General features: G+C 43.3%; 1 long non-coding RNA gene across 1 annotated transcript in view; it reads right to left on the bottom strand.

Moving 5' to 3' along the window:
• The window catches only part of LOC117671830 (uncharacterized), a 56,925-nt gene extending 29,961 nt beyond the window's left edge, over positions 1-26,964 (bottom strand). The window contains exon 1 of the long non-coding RNA XR_004593020.1: positions 26,889-26,964. This is a non-coding gene — a long non-coding RNA (uncharacterized LOC117671830). The remainder of the gene's footprint in view (positions 1-26,888) is intronic.
• Positions 26,965-27,702: the final 738 nt, after the last annotated feature.

Genomic DNA, 27,702 nt, shown 5'->3' with positions numbered 1-27,702 from the left:
ATATGGCAGTCAGTCAAGCCACCTATCCGGTCCTGCATCGCAACCCTTACCCTAATGTTAGTTCAACCATAATACTGTAGCAAAGTAAAGGAACTTGATCAAGCCAATTATCCCAAGTGAGGGGACTTGTGGGAAGTCAATCAAAGGTCACCCTCTATGTCCTTCTGCAGACCACTATCCTTTAAATCCTTCACCTAATTATGGTGAACATCAAGTCTAAAAGGAGTTTGAATGTCTTCAAAGCCCTGAGTGAATTCCTTCCCTTCAGATGTGGGTAACTTGAACAAACTCAGAGTTTATTGACTGCCCAGAATTATTTAACTATCTTGATAGCTGAGTTTGCAGTTTTGCCATGACTCTTCTGATTTAAGACTACAGTTTTCACTGTATCATGCTATCTCTGACAAATGCCATCTAAAGACATTTTAGGAGAATGAGACTTGAATTTAATTATAAACCATTTTTATTTCTACTTTAGGAAGAAAGCTCTTCTTCTGCAACGCAATGACTAATAGGCATTTTTCCTAATCTTTTTGCTCTTTTTTTTATTGTTTCACACCCCATCCCATCCTTGTTATAGAAAAGCAGAAAATGTCTTGATTTGCAAGAAACTGAAAGCAACAGCTCTCTTTCTGCTTAATAAGAGATTTTCTGTTGAAGATGTATATAATGTTCTTTTATCTTTCTTCCGCTGGAAATTTTTTAAAAGTCTTTGGGGCATTTTCTTTTACTTTTTCTTCTAGGTTTCACAATTTATTCCTATACATTCATCATTGCCTATGGCATGTTAAAAAGTACAAAAGGGCCAATGCGTGCTGCAAAAAAATCTTACAAACTAAACATCAACAAAGAAGAAACATCTGAGACACCTGTTCAATGGCTGCACAGTGTAACAGATAGGAAGGTGGGGATCTTCCTTGCACGGATTGAATAGACTGCAACAATGGGAAAATCTTTTCCTCCATTTTCATCATGTCACCTCATCAACAAAAGAAGCAGGTGTCACTCAGGTGACATGATCAGCAAAGCATTTATGAAGCTTTTTTCTGAGAGAGAAGTTCAAAAGGAGGAGGAGGAGGAGGAGGAGGAGAAGGAGAAGGAGAAGGAGAAGGAGAAGGAGAAGGAGAAGGAGGAGAAGGAGAAGGAGAAGGAGAAGGAGACCTAATTTCAGAAGCTCATTGCAGTGTAATTATCAGATGGCAATAGTAGGCTCTGGTGCTTGCTAATTAAGGCTGCATTTCTTTATGACTAGTTATTCCAAGTTGTCATTTGACAGACCGGAGGAAGGGGGAAAGTACGCATAAAGTTGTTTTTAATTACATTTGGTATGCTAATTTCTGATATAAAATAAATATTTACCAGGAGCAATATTTCTTCATTTCACGCTGGCTGCACCATAGTGTTTATCAAGGGTTACAGACAGGCAGCTATTGCCCAGCCCTCTCTGCCAGTACCCTTGCAGCTTTCAAAACAGGACAACACAATTTGGAGCATTAAGAAAGCAAAGAACCATAAGGGAGCTACAAAGAGGAAGTAGAATGAAGGCTGCTTTCATCTAGCAACTAGATGCCTCGTGGGATCTTTCTAATTACTGAAACATCATTGATCTGAAATGGAGCAGCAAATGCATCTTTCACTTCCCAAAGTAAAGTGCATCATATCCAAGGCTAATCAAGTTATTTGGACAATTGAAGCAACAAATTTCACTAAGTAATACAAATAGAATCATAATAAATAACATAATGGACCATTTTGTGTCCTTGAAATAAAGTTGCCTGAGATCATGACCTATTCATCCCCTCTGCTTAGAATTGCAGTGGCATAAGAGACACTGATGGGATTTAGTTGACTAAAGTCTAATTACAGCTTTTGCCAGTAAATATAATATTACTTGTTCAAGGATAATAATACTTTCAGGATGTTCAAATTTGCATTGAAGGTTTCAGACACTGATACAGTTTGGTATATTTATTTATTTCAATATCTCCCCTTTATTATTTTGATAAATAAGTCAAGGTGGTGAACATATCCAACACAGCTTCCTCCATCTATTTTTTCCATAAAAACAACCTTGTGAGGTGGGTTGGGCTGAGAGAGAATGATTGCCTAAGCCAGTGATGGCTAACCTTTTTGCCATCGCATTCCAAAAGCATGTGGAGTGTGTGGGGGGCACGCATGCATGTGCCCACACCCATAATTCAATGCCCCCCTGCCCCGCCCCCCCACTCCCCCCGCTTTTGGCACGTGACGGCAAAAAGGTTACTGGTGGGCCTGGTAGGCCTGTTTTTCACCCTCCCCAGGCTCCAGAGGCTTTCTTGGGCCCGGAAGGCCCAAGAAAGCTGGCCGGTGCGCACATGCACACTGCAGCTGAGCTCGGGCAACACTCACGTGCCCACAGATATGGCTCCACGTGCCACCTGTGGCACCCGTGCCATAGGTTCGCCATCATGGGCCTAAGCTGTTTTGCCTACCCCAAAGGTGCTTTTTCAAAAGACAACTGGACTTCCTTTGTTTTTCCTTGAAGACATTTCACTTCTCATCCAAGGAGCTTCTTGGATGGGAAGTGAAACATCTTTAAGGAAAAACAAAGAAAGTACAGTTGTCTCTTGAAAAAGCACCTTTGGGGCAACCATGACCTGGATGATTAAGAATCTCCATACACTTTCATGCCTAATATACATGGATGGTGAAGATTTCAACTTGGATGATTTGTTCTGTCCATTTCCTCATCGCTTCTGAAAGTTAGAGAAATCTATCTAAAAATTCACTATGTGATCTGCCAAAATAGAACCTACAAAAACATGGACAAGCATGGAATTTAAAGTCCACTAGAATACATCACACACAGAAAGATTGCATTTGGACCAAGTGCACGTAAGTATACATATCAGAGAAAGATTCAGACAAGAACTGTGTTCAGTTCTTCAACAATATTAATTTCAAAAACAAAAAGTTTGTGTAGATTTTTTTTTTTAATATCAGAAAACATAGAAGTTGATCGAACAGAATAACAATTGGATGCATGCTATACTGATTTAGATTGGATAGGAATGGTATATACAGCTACTGCCTTTCTATCCTCAACTTTACTTGCACCCATTTCCTCTCAGGTCCAACATGGCTATTACGTCATAGTGTGCTAGAATTAATATATTGAAAAGAATCTTAGCGGTTATGCAATTCAACCCTATGCTCATATTACTCTGAAAAGATGGCTTGTAGAAGACTTCTGAATTTAGGATGAGTTGTATACAACCCTGAACTAACGACTCTTGAATTTGCTAGAAGAATCTTGATTTTAAAAAACCTTATTTTGGTACTCAGAGATATACTTTATCTTAATACGGAAGCTGCATTTTGAGTTAACTAAAGTTTGACACATCGTGTGAATTAATATAATGCTTTCTAAAGCTATTCTTGCTGCAAATTTTCCTGTGGCAAAGAATTCCACAGGGAATAGAGAAGATGTGAAAAAGAAACATGCTGTTGATAATCAATGGAATCATTCAACTCAATACTACAGAGCACATAGATAATTAGAAAGCTGTCTACAACAGATGGAATGATCAATATATAGAAACTTGGCATTGTGTGAAACTCAACCACAGTAATTTTATATATTTTCTTTTTCATCCTCTTCTTAAACAAAAAATGTTCAGAGAATGAAAGTTTTGCATTAGCAGATACCAATAAAAAATCTGATACTGCTTTACTGTGGAAAATGTTCTTTCTGTCTTTCAGTGAAACATTGTATAATGTATAGTAAAAGCCTAAATGGTAAAAAAAAAAAAAAATTGCCATGCCAATTCTTTAAGGGTTTTTCACATACAAGAGCCTTGGTAGTACAGGGGTTTAAGGCACCCTGTTATTAAGCTGGTTATTAAGACCAGCTGCCTGCAATTACTGCAGGGTTCGAATCTCGCCAAGGCTCAAGGTTGACTCAGCCTTCCATCCTTTCTAAGGTAGGTAAATTGAGGACCCAGTTGTGGGGGCAATAAGCTGACTTTGTATAAATATACAAAAGGATGGAGGCTATTGCTGAACACATTGTAAGCCGCCCTGAGTCTTCGGAGAAGGGCGGCATATAAATCAAATTTTAAAAAAAATATGAGATTTAATTTGGTGTCTAGATATCGTATGTATTTCACATTACTATTAAATTCCACTTCCTATTCTTTCTAGCTTCTGATTTTCTAAGAGCCTTTAGGAATTATTTTAATGCTTCTTAAAGTAATTTCAGTAACCTTTTTTAATATGCTAAATTACATAAGACTGTTTCTGAAACACAAAAAGCAATACAGTAGATGAATGGTTATGAAACTTACATGGATTAGAATCTACATTTGATATAGTTAATGCAAGTCACCTAGTGGTCGCTCAGATTTGTGCAAACCAGATATGGCAGTCGGAGAACAAAGCTAATCTAAGCAGAAAGAGAAAGAGTCTGATATTTAGATCAGAATTTTCTTTCTTGTTCTAAATGCATTTTTAGAAACGGATTATGTAATATGCCTTTAAGCTTCTGTACTATGCAGTGAGACCTCTTCAGTCCTCCTTATTAAATGTACTTAGGAGCGTCATTAAAAGATAATATTACATTCTATTTTATAACACTCCTTCACAGATTTATTTCACTGCACGAGAATTGAGCCAAGCCATCTCTCTGTCTCTCATTTTCAGGATATTTGCACCACTGAGGCAAACAATTTAGGCATCCCTTTTAATAGGGTGTTCCCTTGACATCCTACAAGTGCTGCATATTGACTCTAAACAACTATTGCCATCCCCAATTGCTAACATACTTCATTAGCCATTAGGTCAGCTCCTGGATTGCTTTCATTGTAAAACTAAAGCCATTTCTGTTTCTATGAATAAAAGGGAGAGGGAGAGAAAGAGCACATATAAGCCCTTATAGCTGCAAGCTACTGTGGTGAAGCCCCTATTTCAAAGACAAAACTAGAAAATTAGTAACTGCCCAGTGAGCATAAAGCTGTTGTTTTCAAGCAGAAAGAGGGAAATGTGATACATCTATTTGCCATGGATTAGAAAAAAGGTTGCAGCATTCTCCCACCATATTGGTGTGTAGAAGTATACAGCTGCCTCGTTTTAAGGAAAGGATGGCTTTCATTTGTGCTTTTGGGGATAACACAAATGTGTAAGATCCCGAGCTCTTTGCTTCTGAGCTATCACCCAGAGTTATATCTTTTCATAAGTGAGGACTACCTATTATTTTGGTGTATCTAAGGGGACTCTGGGGGGGCCATTGCCCATCCTTGAGTTGACAGAAAACTGTAGTGGCAGGAAATTTGCTGTGGCCTTTATGGCTTCTATTTCAAGTCAGCTGACTTCTCTCCAGGGCAGGGGAAAGGGAGTCAAAGTCAAACTGTTTTTATATATCTTGGGAAAGGCCTTGGAATCAGATGGTGCTGGAATAACAATAAAAATGTATATGCAAGTACAGTGTATGTATGTGTATTTATAAATATATAAATGTATTAGCTGGACACCCGTGCTTCACTACAAAACTATGTGATCGGGCGTGATACACTGACACTTAAAGTCTGAAACTTAATGTAGAATGTGTAACTCCGTAGCATCAGAGCATGTTAATATAAGGCAACTGGCAGTTGGAACAGAGTTCTTTTCAGGTGGGGAAGGGGAATAGAACATCTAACTCCTTAGCATCAGAGTGTGTGAATATAACACTGTATATGAAATTCTAATGATCTGATGGTCATTTCAAAAAATCCTTTCTTAGTGAGCACCTAGAAGCCAGGAAGAACATATGTGCCAAATTTCAAGTTTGTAGGCTTTACCGTTCTGGAGATTTTTGTGATGAGTGAGTGGTGTATATATGTGTGTGTGTGCGCTCACACACACACACACCACCCAACTCTCGGTGTTTTACAATTGTTAAAATATTTAAAAATAAAGAACAGTGCAAAAAGCACACAAACAGCACCAGCGAAAGAAGAATAATGGCAAAGAAAACAAATCCAAAGGGGAGTAGAAAGGAAGAAAGGGGCATCAGTCACCCTCTCCAAAAGCCTGGATGAAGAATTGGGTCTTTAAGGCCCCCCAAAATGCCACTAGAGTGGGAGACATTTGAATTTGGAGGGGGGAGTCTTGTTCCAGAGAACAGGAGCTACCATAGAGTAGCAGGGATCCCAACAAAGGGCATTATTTAATCAATGGAACCGAGAGCAGGCCAACCCTGCCAGATTGAAAACTGAGGAAGAGATTACTGTAAAATCTCCATTCCCTCCCCACTCACAGGGGAAGGTTACTGCAAAATCCCCATTTCCTCCCGATGAGCTGGGACTCGGGAGGCAGAGAATAAATGGGGGCAGGGCCAGTCAGAGTTGGTATTTACCAGTTCTCCAAACCACTCAAAATTTCTGCTACTGGTTCTCCAGAACTGGTCAGAACCTGCTGAATACCACCTTTGGCTGTAGGGGGGTAGAGAGAAAGAAAGATCCTGTCAGGTTTCAAGGTCCTTTGTATACACTGAATTCCACCCCATGAGTACATGCATTGCATGCAGATCCTCACAGGTTGATCCGTGAGACCTCAATGTGTTTTTCTTAAAAATGTGATGTGCTAGACCAGGGGTGTCAAACTTGCGCCCTCACGTTGTGACAGATCAGGACTTTTCCCCCCCTTGGCTAAACCGAGGGTGGGTGTGGCCAGCACATGATGCATCCGATCCAGCCCTCATGCTGCGAGTTTGACACCCCGTGTTAGACTATCACTGGAGACCCCCAGGGAGATGCTATCTCTCAGCATACATAATACTGGGCTACAAATAATCCAACCTGATAGAAAAGTGTTTTCTATCTACTTGCACTGATTATACAAGATGCAATTTTTTCAAATTATACCAGATGCTTTAGATGTTCTTAAAAGCTGGGTGTTTTATAACTTCATCTCTATTATCTTGACTGGGATTTGACTCCGGCACTAAAAGCTATAATTCTGTTCATTATAAGCAGCCAATTCTTCTACCTCCGTGGAAATAAGAAATACAAGATGGACGGTCCCAAATTTCTTGCTCATTGCCTTTTACCTGACGTCTTATGGAAGAAGCAAAGAAATTCCCAGGCTGAATCTATAAACCTGCATTCAGGATTCCTACACACTTTTAATGGCCCTTTGGTTTGCATGCAGTAAAAAGAGCTAACTGCTACGAGAGCATCCCTCTGTAAAACTATCACTGCTTTTAATTTACTGCTGTTTGGCTACTTAATTTCATTATGGTTCACTGCTCTTTGTTTGCTTTTATATCTTCTAATTTGCTCTATAGGACTCCTACATAGAAGGATCACCTTGTGCCTATTTTCTTGTTTAATTTTATGGTATATTTCTTTTGTCAAGGTGTTAAAATGTATTTTAAATTGCAAAAAGGTGGGGGGAGGGCAAGTGAACCTCCAAATTATTAATCTATATATTTATTTATCAATCAATCACATTTATGTAGTTCACAAGAAGAGATTCTGGATGGCATATAACAATCAGTAAAAACAATAAATATATAAAAAACAATCATAAAAGTAAAAAGAAATCATATTAACATAAAAACACTCTAAAGTTTTAAATGTACAAAAATTATATTTAAAATACATATACTCACATACATACAGTATATACGGTACATAAACAAAATATTGAAAAAAGAAGGAAGGAAGGAAGGAAGGAAGGAAGGAAGGAAGGAAGGAAGGAAGGAAGGAAGGAAGGAAAGAAAGAAAGAAAGAAAGAAAGAAAGAAAGAAAGAAAGAAAGAAAGAATATAACTATAGTATACAAATATTTTTGCATTCCTCAATCTGATTCCTTCGGCTTGTTCTATGACTGTAACTTCCAGAATCCTGATACAAAAACATTGAATGAATCCTGCTTTAACACATTCCTATAGAACAAGAATGTAAACTGAACTCTTTGGTTTGGTTAAATGTTAAATAAAAATAAAATGAAATAGACCAAAGAGGAAGCATGGTGTAACACTTTCCCTAAAGTTCTTTTCCCTTTAAATCTACAGACAGAAATATTCAGATTATATTATAAGATATTTTAGCCATTAAACCATAAATTCATGATAGAGCTGATTTTCAGGGGATCAATTTACTGCTTTGAAGGTGATAGGGTTCTGTATCAAAGCAACAGCTATAATCAGGGCAGAGATCAAATAATCCCATTATTCTTGAGGCCAATTCTCATAAACAAGTAGAATCAGTAAAGGTGCTACAGCTACAATCTGCCTAACAACCAATAATTAGTTTGAGTGTTTCAATATGTTCAGTTGGCCTCAGAAAAATTATTCATATAATGAACCTATTTTCAACATGATGCCCTGGTTTTAGTTTATTATCTGAATGTTCACAACCATGCAAATAAATAAGATCATCCATATCTGACAATAAAACAGTAATCTGAACAAAAGCAACAATATTAGGTGGACAGCATAAGCACAAAAAATAGAAAATTGGTAGAAATGTGTTATATTGTCAGCAAAACTGTGTTAAAAATTAATAGATTATACATAGCCTGCTCACATCTGGGAAAAAATATTTTAGAATACTTTTTTCCATATTCTAAAAGCCGCAGCCTAGTGTAAGAATCAGACTTTCACATAATCATCTATGGAGTCTATCAATCATCCAGGTCATAGTTGTCCCAAAGGTGCTTTTTCAAGAGGCAACTGAATTTCCTTATTTTCCTTTGAAGACATTTCACTTCTCATCCAAGAAGCTTCTTCAAGCTGAAAAAACTTCTTGGATGAGAACCAAAACGTCTTCAAAGAAAAACAAAAAAGTCAAGTTGCCTCTTGAAAAAAGCACCTTTGGGACTTCCACATAATCATTACCAGGTAAATTTACAGATATATATGTATGGTACTGTGTATCAAAAGCACACACCTATGATAGAAGGCTAATAATCAGAATCTCTCCTGGAAATACATAATGTTCTATTGTAATTGTCCTGCAAACATCAATTTGTAACAAATAAATACAGAGAAACCTAACCCTTTGCTACCATTCAGTGCTCATTTGGATTACTGTAGCCCCACTTGCAATACTATTACTATAATGCAATGCAGTATTTGTCTTATTTACACTAGCATCATAGCATCCCTTTATACTCTGGGTACATTATTATTTGGGAGTAAATTCCAAAAATTGCCCAACAACATATGCCCATTCAGTAACAGCTGAAATGTCAGCAATCAAGTCAACCCAGTAATACCTTCAGCTCAGTGGTGAAATCTAAAATTTGTTATTACCGGTTCTGTAGGCGTGGCTTGGTGAGGAGGGTGTAATGTGACTGAGTGGGCATGGCCAATTTTTTTTTACTTTTAAAACCATTTTTTACATGTAAAATCATGTAAAAAAAATGCTTTCAAAAGGCTCTGATGATCCCAGCTGAGTTGCCTGATCGTCAGAGGGTTTTTAAAAAGCCCTCTGATGATCAGGCAACTCAGCTGGGTTCGTCAGAGCTTGGATCGTCAGAGTCATTTAAAAGAATTTTTTTTCTTTTAAATGTCTCTGACAATCCAAACTGAGTTTCACATGCAACCTAGATCCCACGCATGCACAGATGAACTTTGCTCACTAACCCACCAGTTGCACAGCCTGGTTCGTGGCTCAGGGGTTGGGGAACCCTGATTTAAGGGGTCCCAAATGGGTTTAACCCTTCAGCCTTCCTATACATGCTGAATGCTGAGTTTCAAAGCTTGGTGACTTCAAGAATGGTTGGCAGGGCTTGGCCAATACCAAATATCAATGCTGTAGAGAAGAATGTTTTCTTGTCCTAGTTCTATAAAAGCCTTTGACTCTTTTATGCTAGCACTTGGCCTTCAACCACTAACTAGCAGTGCCAGGAAAGGCAACCTCTTGTGCCTATATTCACATTCTTCTAGCACTTGGGAAAGTCTTTTTATATCTGCTAGGCTTTTAACATCAATAAACATTCCTATTGGATATCTTAATTTTAGTTAATCCAAGATGCATTTTAGTTATGAAATAAATCCATTTGTGGAGTCCTTGGTCCTCTCTGAGCTTGGTTCTTTTCTTTCAGATGTTTCATTGCCAAACTAGGTAACATCACCAGTGCAGTAAACATCATCAGTAAACAGCAGCCCAATGAGGGAACCACCAGCACTGACAGCACAAGCCACTAGCATATAAAACAAAAGCAAACCCCTTTCCCTGCTAGCACTGATGATGTTACCTAGTTTGGTAATGAAACATAAGCAAGAAAACATCCAAGCTCAGAGAACACTAAGGTCCCCACAGTTCAACCCTGATCTACACAAATATTCTCTTCTATCAATAAATCCATCTAGTTATTACTGAGCTATCAAGAGAGGTGCATTTTTAATACCTCTAAAGCATTGTTTTCCCAGCTTGGCAACTTTAAGATGCGTGGACTTCAATTCTCAGAATTTCTCAGCCAGCATGCTGGAAGTTGAAGTCCATACATCTTAAAGTTGTCAAGCTGGAAAAATATCACACTGAAATTTGAAAACATACCCTAATAAGCAAAAAAAAAAAAAAAATTCTCCTGAATTTTTTATTCCAGATTCCCTTTTTTGCTTCTCAAAACAGTCGATTCATGAACCCCATTCTCACATTTGAGTTGTAACCTCCTTCCCCCAAAGGTGGTTGGAGAAGTTTCCCTGCCTTTATTCAAAGGCCAGCAGGTGACCAGCAGGTGATTCTAATGGTGACCAGCAGGTGATTCTAATGCCACTGTGGCAGCACAGCTAAGAACAATACAGAGACGCATGCCTTCCTAATGTCTAATCCTTTTACCTTTCATCTGAACAAAGAGCTGCATTAACAATTCCTACACAGAAAGAAAAATACATAAGAAGATCATTTATATTTAGCTGGCAGGGTGGAAGGACAGGTGGTATGCTAATTGACTCAGAGAAACAATAAGCTAAATAAGAAGCAAGAAAGGTTAAAATTAAGACTTTATACTAATGTCAAAATAGCTTTTCTTTTAAAAAAATGATGGTATATTTGTTTAATATGCACTGTTTTGTTTTTGTGGAGACACTTATATAGGTCTTGAAAATGCAGGTTGTTAATATGATAAATCCCCTATCTTCTAATCCAGGGGTCTCCAAACTTGGCAACTTTAAGACTTGTGGACTTCAACTCCCAGAATTCTTCAACCAGCAAAGCTGGTTAAAATTGCCAAGTTTGGGGACCCCTGTTCTAAACCTTTCGTTCATGATTGCTGTTTACTTTGTCCTTGTGTTTCTCTAAAGGCCTTGGGAATGGACATTAACAACTGGGAAACCTTGACCTCCGATCGTTCAGCTTGGAGGCTAAAGATGCAACATGGCCTTCTCCAATTCGAAGAGACACTTGTTCGGCAGGCTGAGGCAAAGAGGCAGTCCTGGAACCAGCGAAATCTGGGGGCTGGGCAGGGGACAGAATGTATCTGCCCTTAGTGTGGAAGGGTTTGCCACTCTCGAATTGGCCTTTTTAGTCACACTAGATGCTGTTTTAGGACCTCTTTCCAGAGCACGATACCATTGTCTCTTGAGACTGAAGGATGCCAATGATTTGTGTTTCTCTAGGCACCATTCCTAGAAGAAAAAAGCCAGAAACCAGTGCTACTGGCTAGGATTTGAGGTTCAAATATCCTTTGCTAGAAGTTTCTAGATCAAATCAAAGGTACATCCAGTCTCTTCTACTGTAGCCAAGCATAGTAGCCAGCCTAAGGGAAGCCCATGAGCAGGAAAGAGGGGAAATAAGCATTCTTTGATTCCTCTCCTCCATGTTATGTAGAGTTCAAAGAGTTCATTCAGCCCTCAACTCCAACCTTCTTTTCAGTTCAAGGATCAAAATCCTTCATAAATGGCTTAGGGTTTTTTGGGGGGTGGGGGGGGAGAGGGACTCCTGGCAACTGCCTACACTTTTCTTGGCAAGATTTCAGAAGTGGTTTGCGTTGCCTGCTTCCCAGATCTGAGGGAGAGTGAGTGACCCAATATTACCCAGCTGGCTTTGTGACTATATTGGCAACCTTCAGTCTCAAAAGACTACGGTATCGTGCTATGGAAAGAGGTCCTAAAACAGCATCTGGTGTGACTAAAAAGACCAATTCGAGAGTGGCAATCCCTTTCACATTGAGGGCAGATACATTCAGCCCCCTGCCCAGCCCCCAGCCCCCTTTGTGACTAAGATAAGACTAAAACTCACAGTTCTCCTGGTTTTTAGTCTTAACCACACTGCCTCTCAAATGGCTATCTAGCCTCTGCTTGAATATATCCAGTGAAGAGAAACTCACAACTTATCTAAAGTAATAAATAACTCTTTTGGATGCTGTTACTTCTAGTTCTTTTTTCCTAGCAGTCAATCACAATCTGTACTCCCATAATTTGGATCAATCATTTTGTGTCCTACCATTCAAGGATCACGCTGAACAGCTCTTGACCTTCTTCTGTGTGACATCTTGTCAAGTATTTCAGGAATACTATTACATCTCTTTCAGTTTTCTCTTGTCAAGTCTAGATAGTCCTTGGGGGTTTTTTTCGTTCTCTTTTCACGAGACTTAACTCTCTGATTATCAACATTGCTCTTCTCTGCATCTGTTCCAGTTTGTTTGAATCAGTGGTGGGTTTCAAAAATTTTTACTACCGGTTCTGTGGGTGTGGCTTCGTGGGTGTGGCATGGCTTGGTGGGCGTGGCAGGGGAAAGATACTGTAAAATCTCCATTCCCACCCCACTCCAGGGGAAGGATACTGTAAAATCTCCATTCCCTCCCCAATCCAGGGGTTTGCAAAATCCTCATTTCCTCCCGATCAGCTGGGACTCGGGAGGCAGGAAATAGATGGGGGAGGGGCCAGTCAGAATTTTTACTACCAGTTCTCCGAACTACTCAAAATTTCCGTTACCGGTTCTCCAGAACTGGTCAGAACCTGCTGAAACCCACCTCTGGTTTGAATCCTTCTTAAAATGTGGTGCCAGGAACAGAGCATAATACTTAATATAAGGTCTGACTAACACAAAGTAGTGGAAGCATTGCTTCCGATGACTGCATCCTATTGATTAAGAAGTATAAAATTGCATTGGAATAACATTGTATTTGCCTTTTTTTACATTTAAAATGTAATATGGGACTAGTAATATGGGACGCGGTTCAGCGGTTTGAATCCCTAATGCTGTGTAACGGGGTGAGCTCCCGTTACTTGTCGCAGCTTCTGCCAACCTAGCAGTTCAAAAGCACATAAAAAATGCAAGTAGAAAAATAGGGACCACCTTTGGTGGGAAGGTAACAGCGTTCCATGCACCTTCGGCATTTAGTCATGCCTGCCACATGACCACGGAGACGTCTTCAGACAGTGCTGGCTCTTCAGCTTTGAAATGGAGACAAGCACCGCCCCCTAGAGTTGGGAACAACTAGCACATATGTGCAAGGGGAACCTTTACCTTTACCTTTATTACACTACTGACTCATATTCCATCTGCTGTTAACTACACTTTCAAGATCAGTTTTCACAATTACTGTAACTAAATGAGGTATTTCTCATCCTATATCTGTGCAGTTGACTTTTATTTTTATTTTTTTAAGTTAGAAACATTGGTTAGTCTCTGCTAAATTTCATTTGTTATTTTCAGGGTGTTTCTCTAACTTATGAAAATCTTTTCCAATTTTACTCTTGTACTCTTGTTATTCTGCCAGTTAACATTCCCTCTGCACCTTCATGCCAGTCAATACTAAAAATGTGGGAGCGCTCAATTCCTTCTGCAGTTTCAGGCTAGAAACTTGGAGACTGTGAGCTGTAGTCCCACTTTAGGCACAAAGCCAGCATGGTGATCTTGGGTTACTCTCTCTCTCTCTCAGCCCTATGAAGGAAGTAACGGCTGACCACTTACACACATCCATGTCAAGAAAGGTGCAGGGACATGTTCAAGTAGTCACAAGGAATAAAACTGACATGAAAGGGGGGGATAGTTCTACACTAGGGGTAGGGTAGAGAATTAATGAGTACAGATCTTTTTGATAAGATGGTGTTGCTAAGCCACAACCTTATTCACCTCCCACCGTAGGTTCTCACCCCCAACACAATAAAGCCTATTCCATTTCTAAAGAGAAGGCTCAAATCCTAAGAGAAACGCTCCCATTCTCCGTTTCAGAAACAATATTGGATAATTTTTAACCAACTGAAAGAACAGCAACACCAGTCTGAAGAAATTTGCTGTTGATCTGTTAGGAATGACAATAAGAAGGGCTGCTGCTTTAATCAACAACCCCAGCGCTACAGGGAGGCTCTTCCAATTTGCTGTAGGCTGACAGCTTACACAGCTGTTTCACTCAGGCGGGGCAGAATGAAATCTAATTCCTTCTCTAGCAGCCCCTGCAGGAGTGATGATGAGGAACTGCCAAGGGAAAGAGGACAAGAATCACCTGGGTGTCCTAATGACAGGGACCAATCAAATTCTTCACCCTGCAGGATGCAGAGAGTTGAGAGATGATATGCTCCATGGCATTTCCATGAGTTTTCTCCTATCCACCCATTTCTTGAGAAGCGTACTACTAGCAACCCATTCCACAGAACTAGAAGGCGCTCAGTCAGATTTCCTGCTCTTGCTAGGAAACTGTTGTTAAAAATTAATAAAAGTAGATAACACCTTTGATTAGAAGAAGTCTGCCAACAGGATACAGGCTCAAGTGATAAGCAATTGAGAGGGTCAGGAGCATGGGCAAGGCCTCTCTTTATTTATATATACAGGACAGAGGGAAAGAAAAATGGCTTCATACATTTTGGTTTTGCCTGTAAATTACAGTATATTTGTAAATTGTCTAGTGAGAGGATAGAATAAATAAATAAACAAGCAAACAAACAAAACAAACTATTTCATATCCACTTGGAAATGTCATTGTTTGTGCCAATATATTAAGGATAATGTAAGTTGCATAGGCAAGGGTATCCAATATTGGTCATTCACGAGGGTCTCTACGTGACATGAGTGGGCAACCAGAATTTATTGGCTGAATGCAAGCCTCAAACTCTTATTTCCAGCCTTCAAAATCCTGCGCAATTGTACCACTAAAATTTGAAGGCACAATACTGAGAACTGGAGGTGGGGTTTCCCTCCCACCAATTTCTGGCAGGACATGATACCTCCAGTAGGCTTAATACACCTCTAAGTGTGTGTAGGGTGGGGGATTCTTCAATTCTTCCTAAAATGGAGAAAGCAGTGCCCAAATGGCTGACCAGTGCTGCCTGCAGTGACCTCGTTATCTCCCCAAGCAATGGGTGAGGGGACAAAAGGAGCTTTCAGTCCTTGTTATATGGCAATGGTCTGGAAAAGAATAGCACAATATGGCTGCCCTTTCCAACCCGAGGATTCCCTCCCCAGTGCTCCTTTCCCCCGTCGCCTTCTGCCACAAAACCAGATGAACAAGCAGGTGTTCTCCATTTGCTGTAAATTACTTGTGCTATTTATCAGATGTTATTATGGAATTATTAAAGGAAAGCTTGGCTCTTTTTACATCCTGTTTTTAAAATTTAAAAGAGCGTGTATATTCATTCAGTTGCACACCTCATTTTCTCTGCAGCCCAATACACACAGTAATATTTTCTCCTAACAGGCAGTAGAGACAATTTTCATATAGAGAAGCTTACATCTTTGCATCTAAGCAGATAAAGTTAAAGCAGGGAAATGCCTTTTTCTCCCTCAGCTCTAAACTAAATATTCATGTGCAACGTCAGACACCTATCTATCTACTGCAAACTGTAAAAGTGCAAGATCTAATGATGCACACCCACACAAACATAAATGTAGCTGTCTATATGTGCATGCAGTATGTACATTGTTGTGGGTGTCGAGAGAAAGGGGGAAGGAGGGAAGAAAAGAGAGAGAGAGAATTAGTTATGGATATGGATCTATATAGCTGCCTAGCCTATAATTCCCTTGCAGGATAAGCAGCATTATGCATTGCTCAGGAAAGGAATAAGAAATAGGAAGTCAAGTAAATTAAACACAACAGATAAGAAAAATGGAAATAAAACCTAGCTTTCTCTAGTTGACACTAGCTCCATTCATTCTACCTTTCCATGTCTTTCTGTCTTTGAAACCCATACTTGATCCACCTACATATCATCAGTGAAATTTAACAAAGGGGCAACACAGAAAGAGAAGCAGAGCTACAACCAGTATGGTGAGCTGGAGAAGGTCTTGGACTGAGATTAGAAAGCTCCAGATTTCAGGTCACTCTCAGCCATGAGAGAACAGAGTGATTCGGGGCCAGTCACTCCCTTTTTCTTTTTGTCCAGTCCAGGAGTGTTGTTGTGGGCAAAAGACAAAAGATGGAACACTATGTTTGCCATCTTGGGTTCTGTTAGATCAGGCGCAGGAAATGAAGACGTGACCAGCTCGATACATTAAGTAACTTTTATTAGCTACAAAAGTAACAAGACAAGACTGCTGGTGCGCTGCCGGAGCTCTCCTTATATTCGCTCCTGGCAGACGCACCGCCCCTTGACAGGGATTCAAATCTCCCGCCCGATGGCTAGCAGCCAATCGGGGTGGATGTCCTTATAAGGACATAACACTCCTCCCCCCTTAGTCCGAACTGTCAAATCTCGTCCACAAAAGTCACGTAATCGCGCAGGTACGTAGGACGCCTCGGCACCCTAGCTGACCTGCGCAGTCTCACTTCTTCTCCGTCTCCGGCCTGGATGGACGGGGCTCCTTCGTCTCCTGGTTCCCTCTCCAGAACCGGGCTCGGTTCGGCTGTCGAGTGAGCGGGGTCACCCCCAGCGCCTCCGGCCGGACCGCAAACCTTGGATGGCTGGTCCTGTTGGTCTTCCTCCTGGCCTGTGGATCTATCGCCTCGTCTCAGTTGCTCGGTTCCGACCCGGGAAGAGCGTCTGAGTCTCAGTACGCCTGTCGCTTGCTCCTCCCTGGTCTCCCGGGCACTGCGGTTCGGTCGCGGTTCGGCCTGCTGCTGGTTGGGTGGTGGTTCCGCTCGGTGCCCTCGGGTCCGGTCCGCCGGCCGCGGGTGGTGCTGGCTTGCGTTGTGCTGTCCGACCTCGCAGAGGTGGCATTGGTCCCCTCGGTTGGGCTGGCGTTGGTCTACCCCGTCCGGTTGGTGGTGGTCGACCTGGTCGGGATGTTGTTGCGGGACTACCTCTGCGGGGCGGCGGAGGTCTCACCTGCCGGGGTGGTGTAGGTCTCCCTGGCCGGGTTGTTGTATGCTGGCTGTCCTCTGAGATGGGCAGGGGTCCCTCTCGCCGGGGAGTCGTGTGCCACCCTCGCCCATGGGTGGTGGGGTGCCCGTCTTGGCTGGGTCCCGGTCTACTCGCCTGGAACTGCGGTCTCCCTGGCTGGGCTGGCGTAGGCTGCCATCACTGGTGGGGTGCGCTGCTCCTCCTCTGGGCAGGTCCCGGTCTACTTGCGGGCTGGGTTGGTGGTCCTGGCCCTGTCGTGCCGGGTGCCCACCTGGCTGGGTTGGTGTTGCCATCTCCCGTGCGGTTGGCCCCGGTCTACCTCGCTGGACTGCCGACGTGACAGTACCTGGTAGTGTGCCGGGCCGATCTCGTCGGGATGGCGTCGCTCTGCTTCGCAGGGGTGTGGTAGGCCTACCTCATCGGGGTGTCGTAGGCCTACCTCGCCGGGGTGTTGTAGGCCTACCTCGTCTGGGTGTGGTAGGTCTACCTCGTCGGGGTGTTGGAGGCCTACCTCGTCGGGGTGTTGGAGGCCTCCCTCGTCAGGCTGGTTTTCGTGTGCCCCCCCACCTTTTCCGGAGTTGGTCGATGTGACATCTACAGACCTGTCCATCTTCCAACTCGACGGTGTAGGATTTGGGGCCGGTTGTGCTGGCAATCTTCCCCTTCAGCCACTTAGGAGAGCCGTTGAAATTCAGCGCGAAAACTGAATCTCCCTTGCTGAAGGCGCGAAGCGGGCGGCTGGCGGTTGCGGTCACTTCCAGGCTATATTGGGGGTGCAGCCGGTCCAAGGGTGACCTCAATCTTCTGCCCATTAATAGTTCGGCCGGGCTCTTGTGGGTGGTGGCATGTGGCGTGATGTGCTGGGTGAGGAGGAAGTTATCTATGCGTTCTTGCCAGTCTCCCGGGCCCATCTTGGTGAGGGCTTCTTTGGTGAGTCTGACCATGCGTTCAGCTTGTCCGTTTCCGGCCGGCCTGTACGGGGCGGACAGGGCGTGGCGGATGCCCCGTCCTGCCAGGAAGGACTCCATGGCCAGGGATGTGAGCTGGGGGCCGTTGTCCGAGACCAGCACATCCGGTAGTCCATGGGTGGCGAACAGACAGCGCAGGGCTCGGATCGTCGCTTCTGTTGTGGTAGATGCCATGGGTACCACCTCGAGCCACTTGGAGAAGGCATCTACCACGATGAGGAGGTGTCGCCCCTGCATCGGACCCGTGAAGTTGATGTGGATCCTCGACCAGGGGTTGCTGGGGGTCTCCCACTTCGCGACTTCGGATTGCGGCGGCGCTGGGCGAACTTCTTGGCACGGGTCACATCTGGAGACCCGTTGCTCAATGTCTCTGTCCATGGAGGGCCACCAGACATAACTCCGTGCCAGGGCCTTCATGCGGACGATGCCCGGATGCCCTTTGTGCAGAGTCTCTAATGTTCGCCGTTGCAGAGTGCTTAGAATCAGCACCCTGTCTCCCCATAGCAGACAGCCCTTGATGGTGGACAGCTCCTTCTGTTTCCTGGCGAACGGGCTGAACCTCTCCTCTGTCTTTTCCGATGGCCACCCTCTGAGGATCCAGGACTTCACTTGGCGGAGTGTGGGGTCCTTTTGGGTGTGCACGGCCACATCTGCGGATGAGACTGGACAGCTGGCGTCATCTATGTGGAATAGGTGGAGCGTGGGGGCTGGGTCTTCGACTGGATTCTTCGATGGGCATCTGCTGAGTGCGTCGGCATTTACTATGGCTGTGCCTGGCTGGTGCATGAGCCTATAGGAGTAGCCGGCTAGGAAGATGGCCCATCTCGTCATCCGCGGGGACATGAAGGTCGGGGTGGGTTGGTCGCCTGCGAGGAGTCCCAGGAGTGGCTCGTGGTTGGTGACTACGGTGAAGCGTCTTCCGTAGAGGTATTCGTGGAAGCGCTTCACTCCTGCCACGATGGCCAGGGCTTCTTTGTCCAGCTGACTGTAGTTCCATTCTACGCCGGACATGGTCTTCGAAAAGTAAGCGATCGGGGCTTCCGAGCCATTGGGCAGTTCGTGGCTGAGAACTGCCCCCACCCCGTAAGGCGACGCATCACATGTCAGCTTGATGGGTAGCGTCTCGCTGTATTGGATGAGAACGCTCTTGGACGTCAATAGTCCTTTGATGGCCCGGAATGCTGCTTCCTCTTCCTGGCCCCACTTCCAGGAAGCCGCTTTCCCCAGCAGGCGGTGGAGTGGCTCAGCAACTGTGGCTTTCTGTTTTAAGAAAATGGCGTAGAAGTTGAGCAACCCAAGGAAAGCCTGAAGCTCCATTTTGTTTTTTGGGCTTGGAGCTTCATGGATTGCTTCCACTTTTGATTTGGTGGGGTGGATGCCCGTGCTATCAATGAGATAGCCCAGGAACTCGACTTCCTGTACTCCTATGATGCACTTGTCCCGCCTGACCCTCAAACCCTTGGCCTTGAACCGCTGCAGGACAAGCCTGAGCCTTTCAAGGAGTTGAGCTCTTGAGTCACCGGAGATGAGCACATCGTCGAAGTAAGGCACCACCCCTGGAACGCCTTGGAGAAGGCGTTCCATCATAGATTGGAAAATGCCGGGGGCAGCGCTGACTCCAAATTGGAGGCGGTTACATTTGAATGCCCCCCTGTGCGTGACAATTGTTTGTGCCTCCGCCGTTTTTTCATCCACTGGCAGTTGCTGGTAAGCCTGGGCCAGGTCCAGTTTCGCGAAAATTGAGCCAGATCCCAGGGAATGCAGCAGGTGTTGCACTACTGGGACTGGGTATGCGCTCTGTGCCAACGCCTTGTTGATGGTACAACGGTAGTCGGCGCAGATGCGCACAGACCCATCATGCTTCAGTGGGGTCACAATGGGGGTCTCCCATGAGGCATGATCGATCGGTTCCAGGACGCCCTGGGCGATCAGCTTATCCAGCTGCTCGTCTACTTTAGGCCGCAGGGCAAACGGAACTCGGCAGGGCTTAAGCCTAATTGGGGTGATTCCCTTGTCCAGATTGAAGGAAATTGGCCTCCCCACAAATTTCCCCAGCTTACCATCGAAGACTTCTTTGAACTCTTCGAGGACGGTGTCGAGTTCGTCCCTATGGATTTCATGGATGCCCTGAAGTGAAAGCCCCAGCGGCTTAAACCACTCCACTCCTAACAGGTTCGGTTGGCTGTTTTCCACGATGGTGATGGGCAGCTCTCCGTTAAAGTCCTTGTATTTGATGTGGATGGTGGTTCTGCCCAGGATTCCAATGGGATTTCCGTTGAAGTCCACAAGCCTCGACTTCGGGGTTTTCAGCTGGGTCTTCTTGCAGGATGGCTTCAGCTGCTGTAGGTGCTGCCAGTCCATGATGGAGTAGGCGGATCCGGAGTCTACCTCCATCTTGCACGGTGACCCTTCCGCCATCAGCGTCACGTGGAACTTGGTGGTCCCCTCGTCACTTGTGTGAGCGATGGTTGTCTGGTGCACCGTTCTGCTGCGGGGATAGTCGTCCTCCCCGTGCCGGGACTGGTTTGAGGACCGTTTGGATGTCCTCTGGTTATCTTTGCGATTCTCGTGGAATCGTGGTCTGGGCGGTTCCGGGGCTGGATCTGCTGCTCTGCAGGCCTCGGCGATGTGCCCCCTCTTCAGGCATCGGCGGCAGGTCGCGTCCCTCCATCTGCAGGTTGCCCTGGGGTGGTCGCCTTTGCAGCTGCCGCATCGTTCTCCCCGGTCGCCCTGCTGTGGGGTTTCCCGCCTGGGGGGACGGGAAACCTTGTGTACGGCCCTTTCCTCATCAGACTCGGATTGCGTGGTTGAGTCGTCTGATGAGGTCAGACCCGACTTGTGGATCTTGTGGATCCCTCTAGCTTTCACCATCGCGGCGGCTGCCTTCTCGGATGTTTCAGCCGCTGTTGCTTCGTCGAGGACGTCTTTGAGTGGGATCCTCTTTCGGCTGAGGAACTTCTTTTGCAGACCCACATCTCGCATTCCAAAAACAACATGGTCTCGGATGGCGTTGTCCACGTTATCGAACTCGCAGTTGGCAGCGATTTGGCGAAGCGCTGCCACAAATTCTTTGATGGATTCACCTTCCCGCTGGTTTCTCTGCTGGAAGGTGAACCTGTTTGCGATTGGGGTGCCTGTGGGTGCGTAATGCTCCTGCAGGGCTTCTTGCAGGTCGTTCCAGGACATCTCCTCAATGTCCCTGGGTGCCACGAGGTCAATCGCCATTTCCAAGACGTCCGATCCGCAGTGAGCCAGGAAGAGGGCTCTTTTCCGCTCATCATCGAGGTTCTGGTAGCCATTGCCTCGCAGGAACTGCCGAAATCGGACCATGTACAACCTCCACTTCTCTCGGGATGGGTCGAATGGGTTCAGTGCGGCAATCGGAGCTTGCGGAGTTGCCATTCTGAGGGTCGCTGTGGTTTCGTGCCTTCAGTTCGGTGGGTGATCGTGCCATGAGTCTTGTTCAGGTTCTCTTCTCTAGTCCTTCGTCGCCAGTGTTAGATCAGGCGCAGGAAATGAAGACGTGACCAGCTCGATACATTAAGTAACTTTTATTAGCTACAAAAGTAACAAGACAAGACTGCTGGCATGCTGCTGGAGCTCTCCTTATATTCGCTCCTGGCAGACGCACCGCCCCTTGACAGGGATTCAAATCTCCCGCCCGATGGCTAGCAGCCAATCAGGGCGGATGTCCTTATAAGGACATAACAGGTTCCTGAATGAAAAATGGCATATAAATCAAATCAACCCATTCTTTACCTAATTAAATGGAAACTAAGATATAATGGTTCAAGTGGTTAGTTGTGCTTTATTTTACTTCCAGAATGATGAGGGGCAGCAGATTAATTGTGGGCATCAGTGGGCAATATTTGGGCAGTTGGAACCCCTTTCACTTTTCACTGTTCTTTTTGGCAGCCATAGGAGCCAAGACAATGATATCATAATAGTACACAAAGGAAGTTGGACCCATTTTTCGGTTTCTCTGAATGGGAGTATTTTGTTTTGTTTTGTTTTGATGTGGTGTGGTTTTAATGCTTGTAGTTTCTTTGCAAAGGCCTTGCTATGTCTAATTTCTCTTGCTGGGAACTGAGAAGCTCAGCAATTTATTAGGAAATGTCAGTGAGGCAATCCTGGAGGGGGTTCTAGACATTAACGAAAAAGGGATACATGAGTCCACATAGCTGAGAGAATCAGGACTCTCACCAAAGTTCTAATATATTGCTAGATTCAGAGCTCATAGCAGAAAGAGCAATGTTTTTTCTCTTGGAAAATTGTGAAGTCCACGGGAATTTGTAGAGAAAATGCAGGGAACTAGGGAGTTATTTTCAGAAGTGGGACTATCACAATTGCACTATAGAGTGAAAGGATAAGACAGCAAAGGTTAAGTCCACATTGGGGGGGAATCTTAGCAAAATGCTCACTGCTGCCACAGTCATTGGTGAGAGGAGTATATATATATATATATATATATATATATATATATATATATATGTATGTATGTATGTATGTATGTATGTATGTATGTATGTATGTGTATATATATATATATAGGTCTTTGGTTATTCGGATTTTATATATATATAAAATCAAGGGTAGACTCAACCCTGTAACTGAAGCTACTTACATGTAACATGAGCAATGCAGATATTAAAATGGGCTTTGATCACACTCTTGCATCCCCTCTGGACTTTTTTTTATGACTCTTCTGAAAGATGCCCCTGCAATTAAAATAATCACTTGCTACATTAGCACTAGGTATAATATGGGAGTGAAGTGGGGGAAATAGATGAGTCCTACCATGATTCTGGAGCCATGCCAATTCCCTAAGTTACCATAATGGATGACTACCTTTCCTTCAACATAGAGATTTTGTACCCGTGACTGAATGCAGGCTTCATAAAAGCAGACATAGAGACTGCCTAAATACATAATCTGGGATGAGGGTTTCATTAGGAGACCAACATTCTTACCTTGTGGAAAGATTAAGCATACAGATCATATTTATATGCTGGCAGTCAGCCATTCCTTGATTAGTGTTACAACTGTGTAGTATGTGTCACAAAGAGAAATAGCCTCACAGAAGTTCTTTTCAATCCTACAAAAGATATTGGCTGCCTCTCTTCCTATAAAAAGCTCAAGCTACAAAGACTTACATGGGCATATTGATTAACTGAAGTTGTTTGTTTCTGTAATTGTGAATCAGCATCAATAGCAAGATTTCATATTTGAAAAACCACTAAGGTCTGCCTTTTTCTACAAGTGAATTTTGTTGGACCATTATAATCCAAATTTTCAGCTTTATCTTTTTTGAGTATTTTTTAGTACACATTGCAAGTGCTCTCCAAATAGGCACCCTTTGTACGTGTGAATAAAACATGTCATATCAACCTAAGAAAAGAAAAAGAGATGCAGACAAAGAATTACCATAATCCAATTCTATCTGTATTGTATTAAAAAAAAATACAGCTGTAATTTCAGTCAGTGGCAGTACTCAGTTGGCCTTGTCTAGGCTTGGAAGCTAAAGAGGGTCATGTCTGGTTAGTATTTGGATGGATGACAATCAATGAATTCCCAGAAAAAGACATCAGGAAACTCCTGTACTGTTGCCTTCTTGAAGTGCCTAGGTAGCCATTAGGAGTTGAGTCTAACACAATGACATAATACCAGCAATATTTTGATTTATAAAGCCTTATGTGGCTTGATATCTATGTACTTGCTAGATCACCTTCTCCAACCAGATTTGACTCAGTTAGATTACTACCTGTATATTAGCTGTCCTGTTGTATCCTTTCCACTTTTATCTCTAGGCTGGGGTTTGATTCTCCTTCAGGTATTGATGCTGGGTGATTCAAGCTTCATATTCTGAGGACAGGGTCAGCTAAAGTTCAGGTCATAGCCTTCATGGGATATCTAGTCTAACTCATACAAGTGACCAGACATTGATCTTTACATCAGAGTAATTGGTTCGTGATGAGAAGATGATGAGAAGGAGAACATTTCCATCATTCTTGGTCCTTGTTGGATCATTCTATGGTCACTCTGAGGTTTTTGATAGCGAAACTAGTTAAGTTGGCTTGTCCCAATGAATCTTATTGGTTTCCAGTGGGTATGTGTATGGAGGAATGCAGAGATAACCAGAAGGAATGCAGGAGCCATTAAGGGAGGAGAAACATCATTCAGCGAATGGGGAAAGCATGAGAGAAAAAATGCTCAAAATAATCCTGCCTTGATTCTGTTTGATATCACAGAGAGCAAAGAGAAAAACTCAGGTCCACAAGATTCTGGTATTATAATCTATAAAATTAAAGCAGCACATATGTAATCCTTGTGGTGTTTGTTTCCTGAGGTGTTTAGTTTGAAGGGATGACACTTGGGGAGTTATACAACAATCACATGGACAACTCCACAGTGTTTCACACTGACTATTTGAATTCTGAATCAACAAGAATGGCCCTCCCTTTTAATCCAGGGCTGCTTTTTGGTTTTCTAAGGAACTTTTATCTCCCAGGAGAGAAAATTAGAGAGGAAATACCTAGAGTGACAGTTATGAAAAATAAGGAGTGAATTTGAGTGCTCACTGGTAGGAACTTAAGTCTGAGCCTACACTATGGCAATAAAGCAGTGAAACATCAGTACTTTTTTGCTCTCATTGCTTCTTTGAAATGCCATCCAGCTACTCTGTTCAGAAGGAAGAGAAGGGATTGGCAGGCAGGAAGACTTCCCTGCAGGGTGCTATGACCTTTTTGTGAAGCATTTTAAAGATAAAATCATTCATATTCACCCAGAGCTTGACACTTCTTATGCAGAGTCTGATGCGATGACTGGAGTGACATCCTGCCTGATTATCTTAGATTTGTTTGATTTTGTGGACATTAAGGAAGTGGACAAGGTCATTGGCTGCATGAGCATTGCCACTTACGAGATGGAGTCCTGCCCTTCCTGACTTATTCAGACCCACCAGGGAGAAGACTGGATTAGAGAGGTTCCAAATGCCTCTAAAAGAAGGTGGTACCTCATGCCTTAAACCTGGCAAATTTAGACTATTTCCACCTCATTTCCATCTGTCCCGTTTGAGGCAAGGTTCTGGAGGAAGCGGTTGGAGTTCAGTAGTAGAAGACTCAAGAAGAAGTGGATTATCTGAATCTTTGTAAGTCTGGGTTCTTCCCTTGGCAGAGGCAGACTGCAGTGTGTTTTCAATAAAGGGATAGAAACTTGTAATGACTTTTTGGCCATCTCCGTGACTTTTGATATCATTGATCATGTTATCCCCTGCACTCCCTGCAAGGCCTAGAAATTAGAAGGATTGTTTTACAATGGTTCTGCCCTGTCCTAACTGGATGGTCATTCAATAGAGAAGAGAAATCAGAATGATGAACACTCCAATGCCTCAGGGCTACGTTAACAGTTCTGTGAATCTGCTGGGAATAGTCATCCATCAGTCCAAAGTAAAAAAAAATAATCATATATATTCAATTGTACATCTCAATTTTGGGCTGAACAGGAGATCTAATTGATCCTGAAAGCTAGATTGATCTAAACAGATTTTAATCCCTCTAAGGCATTGCTGTTATAAAGAAGCAAATCCATGCTCTATGGGTTCTCTTAGACCCATAGCTCCAGCTGTTATAGCAGGTGGAAGCCATGACCAGCTCATCTTTAATTGGTGCACCTACTGGTATACATATCATTTCTGGAACTAGATGCTCTGCTTATAGTCAGTCAGTTTCCTATCACCTCACACTTGGACACTTGCAAAATGTTCTTAGAATAGTTCTTAGAAGACTATTCCAAACCTTTGGTTGGTATAGGATGAAACAGTAGGATAAAAAACAATTCAGGAGAACAATACCCCTCTTCCAGTTGCTGCACTGGTTTTCCATAGGTCTCCAGGCACACTTCAAAAGACTGATTATCATGTATAAAGTCCTTCATGAATCCACTCTTTACCCAAAGGTTTGTCTGCTCCAAAATGAATCTGTCTATCTTATTTTCCTGGTGGGGATCAGAAAATGTGCCTTTTCTTTTGCTGCTCCAGTTCTGCAGAATAGACTGCACCCAACCCACCCTTTTTAGGAACAGAGAGATTCTGTCCTCCCTGGATTTTTGATCTTGATCTTTGGGGGGTTGCTCTTAGCATTTTTTATCAGCAAGATATACAATTGCTTTTATTTTATTGCAATTAGGCATTTTACATTTTTATGAGTCGCAGTGGCACAGCGATTAAAGTCCAGTACTGCAGGCTACTTCTGCTGATCACCGGCTGCCAGCAGTTTGGCAGATCAAATCTCACCAGGCTTAAGGTTGACTCAGCCTTCCATCCTTCCGAGGTCAGTAAAATGAGGACCCAGATTCTTGGGGGCAATATGCTGACTCTGTGAACTGCTGAGAGAGGGCTGTAAAGCACTATGAAGTGGTATATAAGAGCTATTGCTATTGCTATTATGTGTTTGAATGGTAATAAGCCATCCTGAATCATGATTAGGGTAGCATAGAAATAGATAGATGATAAATAGATAGATAGATAGATAGATAGATAGATAGATGAGAGAGATAAATAGATGAGAGAGAGAGATGATGGATGATAGATGAATGATAGACAGATGATAGAGAGATGGAGAGATAGAGAGACAGAGAGATGAAGACATACCTATTACACTACATATTTATTCCCTAAAGCAGACTTCTCAAACCTTATGCCCTCCAGATGCATTGGACTTCAGTTCTTATAATTACCTTGCAACTTGATTCATATTGGCTAAATTGACATGGGAGCTGTAATCTCAAAACATCTGGAGGGTGCCACATTGGGAAAGCTGGTAAAAAAACAAGAAAACATCTGCCATAAAGCTCCCCATTTTTGTGCCCTGCTGGAAATCTTTCCTCACTGGAGCCCAAAACCAGATGGCTATTCAGTTAAGTGAGCAGCTCCCTGTGATGAAAATGGCCCATTGTGATTTCAATCTTAATCTTTGTTCACCTTAGTATTATTTAGCCCCATTTCTAAAAGAGAACAACCTAAGCTTACAGGCAGGCTTCCTACATATACACTGGAGCCCAAAGGCATTTGTAAGTAATAAAAGTGCTGCAGCCACTTTATTTGATTCATTTTGATAAGCACAGGCTGAGTGCTCGCCTAACTAACCTAGATTGGAAAATTTATGGGGGGACAGAGAGGGTGGAAGGAACAGGAAGCAGAGAAAGATGTCAACAGTTAGGCATAAAAATAAAGTAAGAAAGAGAGAGAGAGAGAGAGAGAGAGAGAAAGGGAAGGAGAGGGAGAGAGAGAGAGAGAGAGAGAAAGGGAGGGAGAGGGAGAGAGAGAGAAAGGGAGGGAGAGGGAGAGAGAGAGAGGGAGAGAGAGAGAGAGAGAGAGAGACCTCTTACATTACACATTTATTACTAAAGCAGACTTGTCCAACCTTGTGCTTTCCAATTGGCTTTCCAGTTGGACTTTAGTTCTTATAATTACCTTGCAACTTGATTCATATTGGCTGAATGCTGACATGGGAGCTGAAATCCCAAAACATCTGGATGGGGCCAGATTGGA

This window comes from Pantherophis guttatus, chromosome 1 (genome assembly GCF_059756535.1).
Source record: "Pantherophis guttatus breed Tessera chromosome 1, ASM5975653v1, whole genome shotgun sequence".
In the NCBI taxonomy this organism is placed as follows: Eukaryota; Metazoa; Chordata; class Lepidosauria; order Squamata; family Colubridae; genus Pantherophis; species Pantherophis guttatus.
The sequence above is the reverse complement of the archived record's forward strand: the minus strand, read 5'-3'. Positions and strand labels throughout refer to the sequence as shown.